Here is a 12,796-nt window from a genome sequence, read left to right as displayed (position 1 = left end):
GATATTATTTCATTTAATCCTTATTATCTCCATTTTGGGAAATATAAAGTAGATATTATTATCTCCGTTTTGGGGAAATTAGTACACTAAAGCTAATAAGGTTAATAACCTGCACAAGGATATACCTGGTGAAGGGCAGCAGTGAGAATGTAGGTTTCTCTGACTGTAGTCTCTATGACTTTCAGGCAAAATATCTAATAAAGCTGGGCAAAAATACAAGCAAATGACTTTTTGGGAGATAGGCTTCTGGTTTACAGAATGAAATTTGCTTAAGGCACTTAGAACCATTAAAAAGTCCTTTGACAAGGTATAAGTGAATAGTGACTTTTTTAGACAAAACCAGAGGGTGTGTGCCTCAATATAAAAAATCAGTACTTCTGAGTTATTATACTCAGGGAGAATTTATCTTACAAAAGGATTCTTAGCTTTAAGGATGTAATTGACAATAAGATTATAGTGAGCTAAATTGGTACATTTTAAATGATTTTGCTTACCAAAGTAAAATACACATATAACTTTTAAGAAGCATGCCTATTACTCAAGGTCAGGTGAAATTCCAAATGGGCAGATGATACTTCCACACATACAACTGTGTTGGCATCTAGTGGCTGGGCTGACATTTCATTCAATTTTCTCAATAAACAATTATTGATCAAATAGCTAAATTATCAGGTACTATTCTAAATACCAAAGGTATACAGAATAAGACTTCATTCCTATCCTCTAGTTGTCCTCAGCATGAAGTTATAGTGTGGCTACAAGTAAAAAAGAGAATTTTGTGAGATGTCTTCAAAAGTTATGAACTTTTTTCTTTTTTATGAGACAGGGTCTTGCTCTGTCACCCAGGCTGGAGTGCAGTGCAGTGGTGTAATCACAGTTCACTGCAGCCTTGGCCTCCCAGGCTCAGGTGATCTCTTACCTCAGGCTTCCGAGTAGCCAGGACTACAGGCACATGCCACCACACCTGGCTAATTTTTTTAATCTTTTGTAGAGACGCAGTTTCACCGTGTTGCCCCGGCTGGTCTCAAACTCCGAGGCTCAAATGATCCACGTGCCTTGGCCTCCCAAAGTACTGGGATTATAGGCATGAGCCACTGCGCCCAGCCTGAACTTTCAAATGGAAAAAAAATTGAAAGCAAATTCCTGCATGTTTCTATATTCTATACAGGCAGCCATAAGCATAGGTGTAACCCTGACGGCATGTTTGTACTAGCTCTGGTGTAAGAATCTCTTCCTGATTTCTTAAGTTGAAGTTTTGTTTGTTGAGTATTTGTAAACCCTTTAAAGAACCAGATTTTATTTTACCTTGGCCTCCTTCTCATCAAAATAGTACAGACTGCTACATTAAACACTGTATTCTCAGACTTCAGAGGGCAGTAACTACCATTATGTATATCTCCATCTTACCCATGAGAGGGCAGTACAATACACACATGTGAATTCATTTATTACATCTATAAATTTGGTTTCATATGTGATACTTGGAATTCAACCTGCCTCATTTTGCCAAATAATCTTCCTGAATGCAGAGGACAAAAAATACATTTCTGGGCTGGGTGCAGTGGCTCGTGTCTGTAATCCCAGCACTTTGGGAGGCTGAGGCAGGAGGATTGCTTGAGCTCAGGAGTTGGAGACCAGCCTGGGCAACATAGTGAGATGCTGTATCTACAAAAAAATAAAAATATTAGCCAGGGGTGGTGGTGCATGCTTATAGTACTAGCTACTTGGGAGGCTGAGGTGGGAGGATTCTTTGAGCCTAACAGGTTGAGGCTTCAAGTGAGCTATGATTGGGCCACTGCACTCCGTTGTGAGTGACACACAGAGACCCTGTCTCAATAAATAAATAAAAAGATACGTTAGATAAGATTATTATTATTATTTATTTTTTGGTGAGGGAAGCCCATAAAGATCAGTGTTCAAAATTTACTACAAACAATATCCACATTTATCTCCTCACTGGGACATGATTTTTTTTAAGTATGTCATTACTTTTTCCCCCCATCATAGAATGTAATTTCTGTTTTACTGTCTACAGGTCATAGTTTCACAACTGTTTGGGATATGCTGCCTTTATTGTTTGGGTTAAGTTTACTTGTGACCGTCATCTGTGATACGTAACTAAACACCTCTCTTTCTGGTAGTCTTCTATTTTGGTACCTCTGTGTGAACAAATGTAGGAAGTTTGGTCACCAGACCCAAGAGGCTCTGGTTGGGTGGGGCGGGGCGAGGCGAGGTGGGGTGGTTAGCGAGTGCCTGGGAAACAGGCTCAACAGATCCTTGTCCCGCAGCCTCGGTGAAACTGGGTTACAGCTTGCAGTAGGCACAACGCCATGCACATACCTGAGCAAGAGCGTGTTGCAGGCGGAGCGCTTAGGCAAATGTGTCTCAACAGGGCGTGGGGGCTGACCTCACGCACTGGGAGTATCAAGGCACCCCTGTTCTGAGATTCCAAGCCTGAGGTGCTGCAAGAGTTATTTGTTTCTCTTGACGTTTCAAATTGGCACCGTAGTGCAATTGTTTGCCCACTGAGGTCAGCCTAGGAAAGAGTGCTTGGATTCCCTGATTAAGCCAGGCTTTTTCTTGTTGAGTAGCTGTGAAGAGTAAACCTTCACATAAAGCGTAGGGCCGTCGCCGTGGGCCCGATGCGACCGCAGGCGAAGGCGATGGAGCTCTGGCTCGAGGGCTTGGCCGGACGACGGTGGCACCGATCGCCCGCCTGCTGGAATTGCAGCGACCGAGTTCCTGGCAAGGTACTGGCCCTTCAGCAAACTTGAGGTGTGGAAGTTTCCCTCACCACCGGCCGGGGCGGTGTCAGGGGCGGGCGTAACGGGAGGGGTGGGAATAGGAGCCAATAAGAACTGAGTCTTGTCAGACCGGGCGGGGCTAGGGGGTGGGGCTGCAGCCGGGGCGGAGCCTTTGGCAGGGATTGCGGGGGCGGGACGCAGCGGACCCGAGTGAGACCCAGGAGACTAGCCTGGCCACAGAGACAACGTTGAGGTCCAGACAGGTAGGAGTCGGGGTGATTCGGTGCGGGGTCTCAAGTCGCAGGGGCTTCGGACTCGGGGTGGTTGGCATCACCCCTCTGGGCGTCGGGCGCGGAGCTGAGGCGCCGCGGTTTAGTCCGCGGAAGGTGTGAGCGGGACTGGCGGAGGTGGAGTCTCCGAGCCCTGCCGTCTCGGCACCTCTCCGGTCCGGAGGAGCAACCGGGTGTTGGGCCCAGCTTTGGGACGTCCTCTCGTGGCCGCACGGGTTGCGGCGGAGCCTGGCTGAGGACCTCCTCGCTCACCTCAGGGGTTTGGGGACCCCTAGGCGGGGCGCCGTGCTCTGCTGGGGAAGAGGGAGGGAGCGCCCCGCAGCCCGGGGAAACGCGGGCTTTCTCCAAGATTAGCTAGTGAGCTTGAACTTCGACATGCTGGGACGATCCACTTCCAAACAATTTTTTTGCTTTTTTTTTTTTTGGTGTTTTGATTCTTAACAGCATCTAATAAGCACAATACCGAAAGTTGTCAAGTAGAATTTTAATTTAAAAATCTGACAATGGAACACCTAAGAGCATTTGAGTAACTATTGCTGTATAGCAGCTGATGATTAGATTATGAGTCAAAAGGCTCAAGTCTAGGGCCAGAACCCACGGAACCAGATGTGATACCTGGGTCAAATTAACTTCCTGGGCCTCCCTTTCCGTAACTATGAAACTGGTAAGTTCATGCCTATGGGCATTCTCAGGGCCAAATGAGATGAGTGAGAGTATTCTACAAATCTCAGATATTTGAACGTGTGTGTGGAGTGTGTATATTCTGTGAAGCAACTACTAAGGTACATAGTAGGCACTTTACAAACCTTTACCCTAAAGCTAGTGATTCTCCTGCAGTGTTTTAGATAAAGTGATAGATCCTTGCTTACTGTGTAAATAAGTTGTTTAAACTTTTCCCACAAAGTCACCATTGTTTGAGTGTGTTCTATTTTTAAATGATTGATGAAATTTTCTAGAATAGCGCAGTAGTGTTATCTATACACTGTTGCTGAATCATTTACCACGAAGTCTGTAGCAATCAAATAATCTACTTCTTTGCCTTAGCTAAATAGTTGTAGTTTAAGATGCTTGCTAAAGTAAGCTGGGAATATTGTTCCAAATCAAGACTTTCATTTGTTTTTGTGAATTGACGGGCTGCTTATAGGAAGATTTAAATCTTCCAAAATATTGTTAATATATGTTTTTTCATACAGCTTTTAGTATAGACGTTTTTGTTCTTTACTATGGATATGTGTGCAAGGGATTTTAGCGGGGAGATGGGAAATACAAAAGAAAATGGCAGTTTTGTAACCCGTAGGCTTTTGCTGGGGATACTTGTAGGCCTGTTCTGACTTTGTCAGGCAGAAACCAGGAAATGTAGTAATTATGTGTCTTGGTCTTTCATTAGTTGGTGTGTGTGTGTGTGTGTGTTGAATGTGGCAGTGCGTTTTTTAAATGCAGCAATAAAGGAGAATATTCATTTTTCTTATTGACAATAAGCAGTTTTCTAAAGCTGGAAATTATATTGCGTTTAAATGATCTGTAGTGAGTCTTAAGTTATAGGCAAGATTTTTAGGCCACTGGATACCAAGATCAAATTAAATGAAGTAGTAGAGGGAAAGTTACTAGTGAATGTAATTTTTGTGTGTGTTGCTGTAGAAGTTTTACTTAAACATGTTTCAACAATTCAGTGGAGGATGGGTCTTTTGAAACTACTTTAAAACATGAGTTTTAAACATGTACTCTGTATAAATTTTTCTGTGATTTTACAATTTGTTGATCTTGGAGGTCTGAAACCTTACATTCACATTGTTTTTTGAGGGCCTACTATGCAATAGGCACAAGATTATATTTATGTAAGAGCAGTATGTAATTCTTTTCATCTAGGAGATTCCGTTCTACCAAGTGAGCTAAAATAAGTACCAAAAAAAAGCTGTTTTTAAAGCGGATGGTAACAATAACAACATCGACTAGCATTCATTGGTACCTACTCTGTGCCAGGCAGTATTCTAAATTCTTTACATGTATTAGCTTATTTAATGCTCACAACAGCACCATGAGAGATGTTAATTATGATCATCTCATTAAGAGGCATAGAGAGATTAAGTAACTTGCCCGTGATTAGACAACCTAGATAGCAAAGGTAGAATTCAAATCAGTCATACTCCAAGGACCTGGTTGTAACCTCTGCACTGTACTGAGTTTCAAATTCTGTGAGTGAGATACAAATGACATCTAATAGGTATTTTAAAAAGAGGTCTATAAAAAACTATTTCAAAAAGAAGGAAAGAAAGAGGAAAAAATAAACTGATATTGCAATATATAGATGAAGGCAAGTCCAAGATACGATTTAATTACAGTTTGTATGTAGGAACCCTTTTTTTGTTGTTGCCAGTGAATGACGTGGGGTTGATTCTAAGCTCTCAGTCCCTCAGCAACAACAGTTATGGCATTATCTTAACAATATGAGGTGCTTATTTTCAATAAAAGCACCTCATAACTTCTTTCATTAAGAAGTTAAAATATCTGTTCTCAGACTGTAAGTTAAGTGTTAGATTCAAGAAAAGAAAATGCTTCCCTATCTTCAAGAAGCTTATAACCCGACATGTAAATAAGTCCCTACAATTTCAGCGTGGTAAGAGCTGTAAAGAAGTATAGATTTATATATGTTTGAAGAGATGCAAGAAAAAAAAAAGAAGTATAGATAGAGTTTAACCACTGATGAGAAAAAATCATTCTGCATGTGGTAGGGAGGACGATTAGAGAGAAGATACTACATTTGGCTTTGAAGGATGAATAGGAGTTTGCTGAAACTGGATCAGGAAACAGGTGATATGAATAAAGAACAGGGATAAGTATGAAAGTGTATGGTATGTTTGAGGAATGTGTTGTAGTCCATTGTCACTGAAGGCCAGGGTGTACAGAAATGGGTGGTTGGGCTAAAGGAGATGGTGCCTGGAAATAACATGAAAAAAGAAAATTGCAAAGCTTCCTTGCTGATTGCATTAGGATCACTAAAATTGCTAGGTAATGTGGTATTTCACTTCCCTTCATTTGTAACAATGAAATGAGTAATTAGTGCAGTTTGGCAGAAAGTTTAACTAAAAAATACGGCGTTAAAGGTACTTTTAATACTTTGAAGTACAAGATATGTTATAAGACAACATTACAGACTTAGGTAAGTAAAAAGTTAAGATTTAGGGCCAGATGCGGTGCCTCATGCCTGTAATCGCAGCACTTTGGGAGGCCGAGGCAGGTGGATCAAGAGGTCAGGAGATCGGGACCATCCTGGTCAACAGGGTGAAACCCCGTCTCTACTAAAATACAAAAATTAGCCGGGTGTGGTGGCGCATGCTTGTAATCTCAGCTACTCGGGAGGCTGAGGCAGGAGAAGCACTTGAACCAGGGAGTCGGAGCTTGCGGTAAGCTGAGATCGTGCCACTGCACTCCAACCTGACAATCTGTCTCAAAAAAAAAAAAAAAAGTTATGATTCAGAAAAAGAGGGGAAAAAGTCTTCTGGTGCTACGTCATGAAGAGCCAGAGTATCATGCCAAGGACTTTGGACTTGATTCTAAAGACAATGGAGAGCAGTGAAGGATTTTAGATACAGGTATTTAGGAAAGATAACTTGAAGATGGTTTGGAGGCTGGATTGGATGGAGAGAGACAAAAGGTAGGGAGATAAGTTAGGAGGCTATTGCTATTGAAATAGTCCAGATAAGAGAGGATAAGGGCTTGGAGTAGGAAAATAGTAGTAGGGATGGAGAGGAGAGGATAGATAGTGAAGGTGTAGAATTTGACAAGGCTTTAAAATCAATTGGCTCAGAAGGTGAACAGAAAAGTAAATGACTTAGTTTTTTAGCTTGGAAAACTGTTTGGATGAAGGGTCTTGTTTTATTTTTTAATGTTGGAGGAAGATAATTGTTTCTATTTTGAGCATGTTGAATTTGAATTATCTTTGGAGCATTCAAGTGGAGATGTCAAGAGAGGATCTAGAGTCCAGAAGCCAGACTAAAATTGGTGATTCAGATTTCAGAGGTAGCCAGTAAGTGTTAATTGAAGCTGTAAGAGCAGATGAAATTGCTCAAGGGAGCATACAGAATTAGAAGAGAAGAGGGCCAAGAATAAGTGACTTGCTTTGTATAGGTAGAAGGGAGTATTTATCTATGTTATTTTGTTCTATAAATTATTATAAAGCAATGAAATGGGTTTTACTTGAAAGTTGAACAACTTTTACATCCAAATGAGTCCTGTTCTTTTAAAATTTCATTTGGGGGTCACTCATTTATTCCAGAAGTACAGATGCTCCTCAATTTTCGATAGGGTTATGTCTGAATAAACCCATCATAAGTTGAAACTGTTGTTAGTCAACGTATGATAAACCTACGACGAGTTTATCCAAATGTAACCCTATCATAAGTTAAGGAGGGTACTGAGCACATACAACTTTGGCACCATCATAAAAAAGTTGAAAAATCATTAATTTAAAACATCAAGTCAGGGACTGTCTGTATTGCCCAAATTATTATTGGAGCTTCTCTTTGAAAAAGCTTTATAGCAAATTCACAGCCACACAAGAACATTGATCTTCTGGCTTTATTATGAAATTATTTTCTGTCTTTTATTTGTGTGGCACATATAACTTATTTACTTTTTTTTTTTTTTTTTTCAAGAGACAGGGTCTTGCTCGGCCACCCTGGAATACAGTGATGCAATCATAGCTCACTGTAGCCTGGACCTCTTGGGCTCAAGGGATCCTCCTGCTTCAGTCTCCTGAGAAACTAGGACTACAGGCATGCACCACCACCCCCTGCTAGTTTTTATTTTTTATTTTATTTTTCTTGAGACAGAGTCTTGCTTTGTTGCCCAGGCTGGAGTGCAGTGACGTGATCTCAGCTCACTGCAACCTCTGCCTCCCAGGTTCAAGTGATTCTCCTGTCTCAGCCTCCCAAGTAGCTGGGACTACAGGTGCACACCACCACGCCTGGATAATTTTTGTACTTTTTAGTAGAGATGGGGTTTCACCATATTGATTAGGCTGGTTCGAGCTCCTGACCTCAGGTAATCCTCCCACCTTGGTCTCCCAAAGTGCTGGGATTACAGGCATGAGCCACCGCACCCGGCCTGACCCCCTGCTAATTAAAAAACAATTTTTTTGCCCAGGCACAGTGGCTCACACGTGTAATCCTAGCACTTTGGGAGGCCGAGGCGGTGGGTCACTTGAGTCAGGGGCTTGAGACCCGCCTGGCCAACATGGTGAAATCCCATCTCTACTAAAAATACAAAAATTAGCTGGATGTGTTGGTGCGTGTGTGTAATCCCAGCTACTTGGGAGGCTGAGGCAGGAGAATCACTTGAACCCCGGAGGCGGAGGTTGCAGTGAGCTGAGATTGCGCGATTGCACTCCAGCCTGAGAGACAAGAGTGAAACTCCGTCTCAAAAAAAATTTAAATAAATAAATAAATTTTTTTCTTTTGTGGAGATGGGGTTTCACTGTGTTGCCCAGGCTGATCTTAAACTCCTAGGCCTAAGCACTCCTTCTACCTCAGCCTGCCTGAGTGCTAGGATTACAGGCATGAGCTACTGTGCTCAGCTTTTTTTTTTTTTTTTTTCTTTTAACCATCAATCAAAGCTTTAAAAGCATATTCCTATCCCAACACTGGATGTTTAGTTCTTGGAAATCATAGACAAAGCTTAAAAAACAACAAAAGACTGTGTCCCCATGCCCGTAATCAGCACGTTGGGAGGCCAAGATGGGAGGATCGCTTGAGCCCAGGAGTTCTAGACCAGCCTGGGCAACATAAGGAGACCTCGTCTCTATAAAAAATTTTTAAAAATTAGCCGGACGTGGTGGCACATGCCTGTGGTCCCAGCTACTTGGGAGGCTGAGGTGGGAGAATTGCTAGAGCCTGGGAGGCAGAGGTTGCAGTGAGCCGAGATCCTGCCATTGCACTCCAGCTTGGGTGACAAGACAAAAAAAAAAAAGAGAATAACTATATGGTCTTCTAAGGCAGGGGTTAGCAAATATTCTGTAAAGGGCTAGATAGCAAATATTAATATTTGTGTGCCATACGGTCTCTGTCACAACTACCCAATTCTGCCAAAAAGCAGCCATAGACAACACTTAAATGAGTAAGCATGGACTGTGTTCCAATAAAACTTTATTTATGGACACTGAAATTTGAATTTCACATAACTTTCACATCACAAAATGTTATACTTATTTGATTTTGCCCCAACCATTGAAAATGTAAAAACCACTCGTAAGAGGCCTTGCAAAAACAGGCAGTGGGCCAGATTTGGCCCACAGGTAGGCCATAGTCTGCCAAAGGGATCTTCTTTGAAGTACTTAAATTCGTAAGCTTGGTTTAGAAAAAAATCATGGTTCTTCGAAATTATACCTCCTGTTTTTAAATTCTAGTACATTTCTTAAAATACTTAAAACATTTTCATTCATCTTCCATTTCTCATTTAAATGGAAAATATTCCCTTTACTCATTTGGAAACTGAGATACAGAGAAATAGATTAACCTGTAGAGTCAGAATAAAGAAGTATGTTTGAAAAATGGTTTTTGATATTCAATATTCTTTACTGAATCAATAAAACATTGATCTTTTTGCTTCTGTGAAAGTGGCGACATTGAAGCCTGGGTGAAATAAAAGATAAACCTGAAAGGGTGTTCTTCACTGGTTCCCAGAGGATTGGACAGGATGGAATTTTTTTCTCTTTTTCTTCTTTGCCCTGAATGAATAATTTTTATGCTAAAGATAAGAAAATATGACAATGTCTCCACTTTATAAGCAGTATAGCAAATTTTAAGACTGAAGGATTAAATGATGATAAGAGAAGAAAATTTAAAGGACTGACTTTTTCACATCTATCCCAGGTGTTTACCTTTTCCTTCTCCCTTTTCCCTTCTCCCTCTTCCCTCTTCCCTTCCCTTTTCTTTTTTTGGTCTTTCTCTGTCATCCAGGCTGGAGTGCAGTGGCACTCCAGTTTACTGCAGCCTCCAATCCCTGGGCTCACGCGATCCCTCCACCTCAGCCTCCAAGTTAGCTAGCACTACAGGTGCATGCCACCCAGACTTTCTAATTTTTTGAAAAACTTTTTGTAGAGATGGGGTCTTGATACATTATCTAGGCTGGGCTTGAACTGCTGGCCTCGGGATCCTCCCATCTCAGCCTCCCGCAGTGCTGGGATTACGAGTATGAAGCCATTATGCCTGGTCCGTGTTTTTGAGGAAGAAACTCAAGATTTTTTTTTTTCTTATGAATCTTAGACTTCTGGTTAGTGGTGTGAAAACAGAGTTTTTAGCATTCAGTTTAGGCAATATTAATCCATTTATATTACTTAAAGGTTACTTATGCTCTACTTTTTAAAGTTAAATTTCTAACTTTCATAGTTTTCATAGCGGTGGTATTTACAACAAAGGATATGGAGAGAAATTATTTGTTTTCCTTCAAGTTTGAATTCATAGAAATGACGTTTGTGGATTTTTTATTTGGATGTTAAAATTCAGGACAGATTGGTGGGGAGAGAGAGAGTTATTTTGCTGCTGCTGGAAAGGGATTTGCATTTTCTCTGTCTTTTTTTCTGTTGGAGTGAAAAAACAAAATCTCCCAGCTGTGTGGGATGTGTTTGAATTGGTTACTTAGCAATGTAAAGCGTAATTTTGTATTTAAATATTTATCTGTACTCTTTGATATTCTGATTAAATAAGGGTCTATTAAGGCTGTAATAATAGCGCCTTCTGTGAGGAAATGACATAGCCTGCTGCACAACAGTATTTACTGAAAATTTCCTTTTCCCTGGGCCCTATTTAAACTATAAGGGGTAACTTGGAACAAAAGAGGAAAATTATGTGAATTAGAGTGATGGTCCGTTTAATCATGAGTGTAATGTGATAGCTATCATTGTATAGTTATATTGACATAAATCAGGGTTAAGCAAAGTGTAGGAGAATTTTATCTGCTGTTGTTAAAAATGGTGAGTTGTTGAACCAAATTTTATTTTTGAACTTTGCATTCGTCAAGTGTGATATTTTCAAGAGTCTAGTGATAATTGTATTTTTAAATCAAACTAGATCAATTTGCCTTTCAAATTTGTTGTTTCATTATTAGAGGGAAAAAACAAAGTAAAAAATACAGAAGTAGGTGCAATAACTGGATCTGGAAGAACAGAAATGTTGAGGGAAATGGTCACCAGAGAAAAAGTATAATACTTTGAATGAAGATTATTTAAAATATGGCTTTATCAAATGGGCAAAATCTGAGTAAAATGACAGACCCATGTCTTCATATAATGTTGCAAATGAAAATTTAAAATCCTTAAAATTAAAAAGATTCTTGGAAACATAGCATATTGGACTTTTAAATAAGCCCTTTCAAATATTTTCAAAGAAATAAAAAGAGACAAAGTTATCTCAGTTTCCTATTTATTCAAGGATCATTCCTGAGAAGGATTATTGTCTCATTTAGTTGTATATCAGTGGCATAAGGGAAAAATGACTACATATCTCTTGAAAAAAGTATTCATCTAGAATTCATGGATATTGTGCTCATGATTTTTGACACTAAATGAGCTGGAAATTAAAATTATACTTCTTAGTGATGACATATCTCTATTCTTTACCATCGTGGGACATTTCAACAGTACTTGTAAGATGGTTAGAGTCTGGCCCAGATTTTGCAGTCCAAATCGATGGAGTTGCTGGTATCATTAAGTTGTACTGTGCTTTTAGGTAGTGAAGATAATAAGGAGGATTTTCTTGTGTTGTTTAAATTTAACCACAGCTGTATGGGCATATTTACAGAATTTAAAAAAATAAATTGTTGATCCTCAGAAATTAAACTGGGAAAAAACTATTAATTATGAGCAATTGAATAGCAAATGTGATTAGAAAATATAAAGCAGTTATTTTAAGCATTGTTTGAAGCTGCTACTAACAGTGTTCCCTCCCCCTTGTCCAGCCTCCCATGCAAGTCTCACACTTGTGTTTTAGTGAGTATCTCCTCAAAGCACCTTCCAACACTCAAGGGGAGGGAGGGAATTAGAGACAAACTTACAGCCAGTAGTCAAAACAATACAGCTGAAGGTATAGACATCCTCCTGCTTTCTTCTGACTGTCCAGGGCAGCAGGAAAGCTCCTTGGAGCTTTCCCTCCAGCAAAAACAATAAGCTGGCTGTGGATGAACATACTGCCCAGCAAGTCACTGCTGGGCTCCATTTCTGTTCTGTTTGTTCTAAGGGCTAAGAGTGCTGTTTGAAACTGCTGTGTTATGTATTGCAAAGCTTTGGAATGCACAGAAAGCTTTCTGAATCTCATGAATATATTGAAAGTTGTTAATTATATTAAAGGAAGCTTGCTGAGTAACCAACGTTTAAAATATTTTATTCAGAGTTAACTGTAGCTATTTACTATATCATAATGGAGTTTGATAGTTGAGATAAGGAGCTAAGCAGATTTTATGAATCCAGAATTTTTCTAGTTGAGAGGCAATCTTGGTCAGGCATGGTGGCTCATGCCTTTAATCCCAGCGCTTGGAAGGCCGAGGCAGGAGTATCACTTGAGCCCATGAGTTTGAGACCAGCCTAGGCAACATGGCGAAACCCAGTCTTTACTAAAAATACAAGAAATTAGCTAGGTGTGGTGATGTATGCCTGTGGTCCTAGCTACCTGGGAGACTGAGGTAGAAGGATCGCCTAAGTCCAAAGAGTGAGGCTGCAGTGAGCTGCAATTATGCCACTGCAGTCCCTCCTGGGCAACAGGATGAGACCTTGTC

General features: G+C 40.4%; 1 protein-coding gene across 1 annotated transcript in view; it reads left to right on the top strand.

Annotated features, from left to right (window-relative positions):
• The first annotated feature begins 2,892 nt into the window (after positions 1 to 2,892).
• The window catches only part of DENND2C (DENN domain containing 2C), an 88,564-nt gene continuing 78,660 nt past the window's right edge, over positions 2,893 to 12,796 (top strand). The window contains exon 1 of the mRNA XM_017869783.1: positions 2,893 to 3,007. The gene's annotated coding sequence lies outside the window, so the exon portion shown is untranslated. The remainder of the gene's footprint in view (positions 3,008 to 12,796) is intronic.

This window comes from Rhinopithecus bieti, unplaced genomic scaffold, assembly GCF_001698545.2.
Source record: "Rhinopithecus bieti isolate Rb0 unplaced genomic scaffold, ASM169854v2 scaffold_3040, whole genome shotgun sequence".
Taxonomy (NCBI): Eukaryota; Metazoa; Chordata; class Mammalia; order Primates; family Cercopithecidae; genus Rhinopithecus; species Rhinopithecus bieti.
Note: the sequence above shows the minus strand (reverse complement) of the source record. Positions and strands in the feature narration are given on the sequence as shown.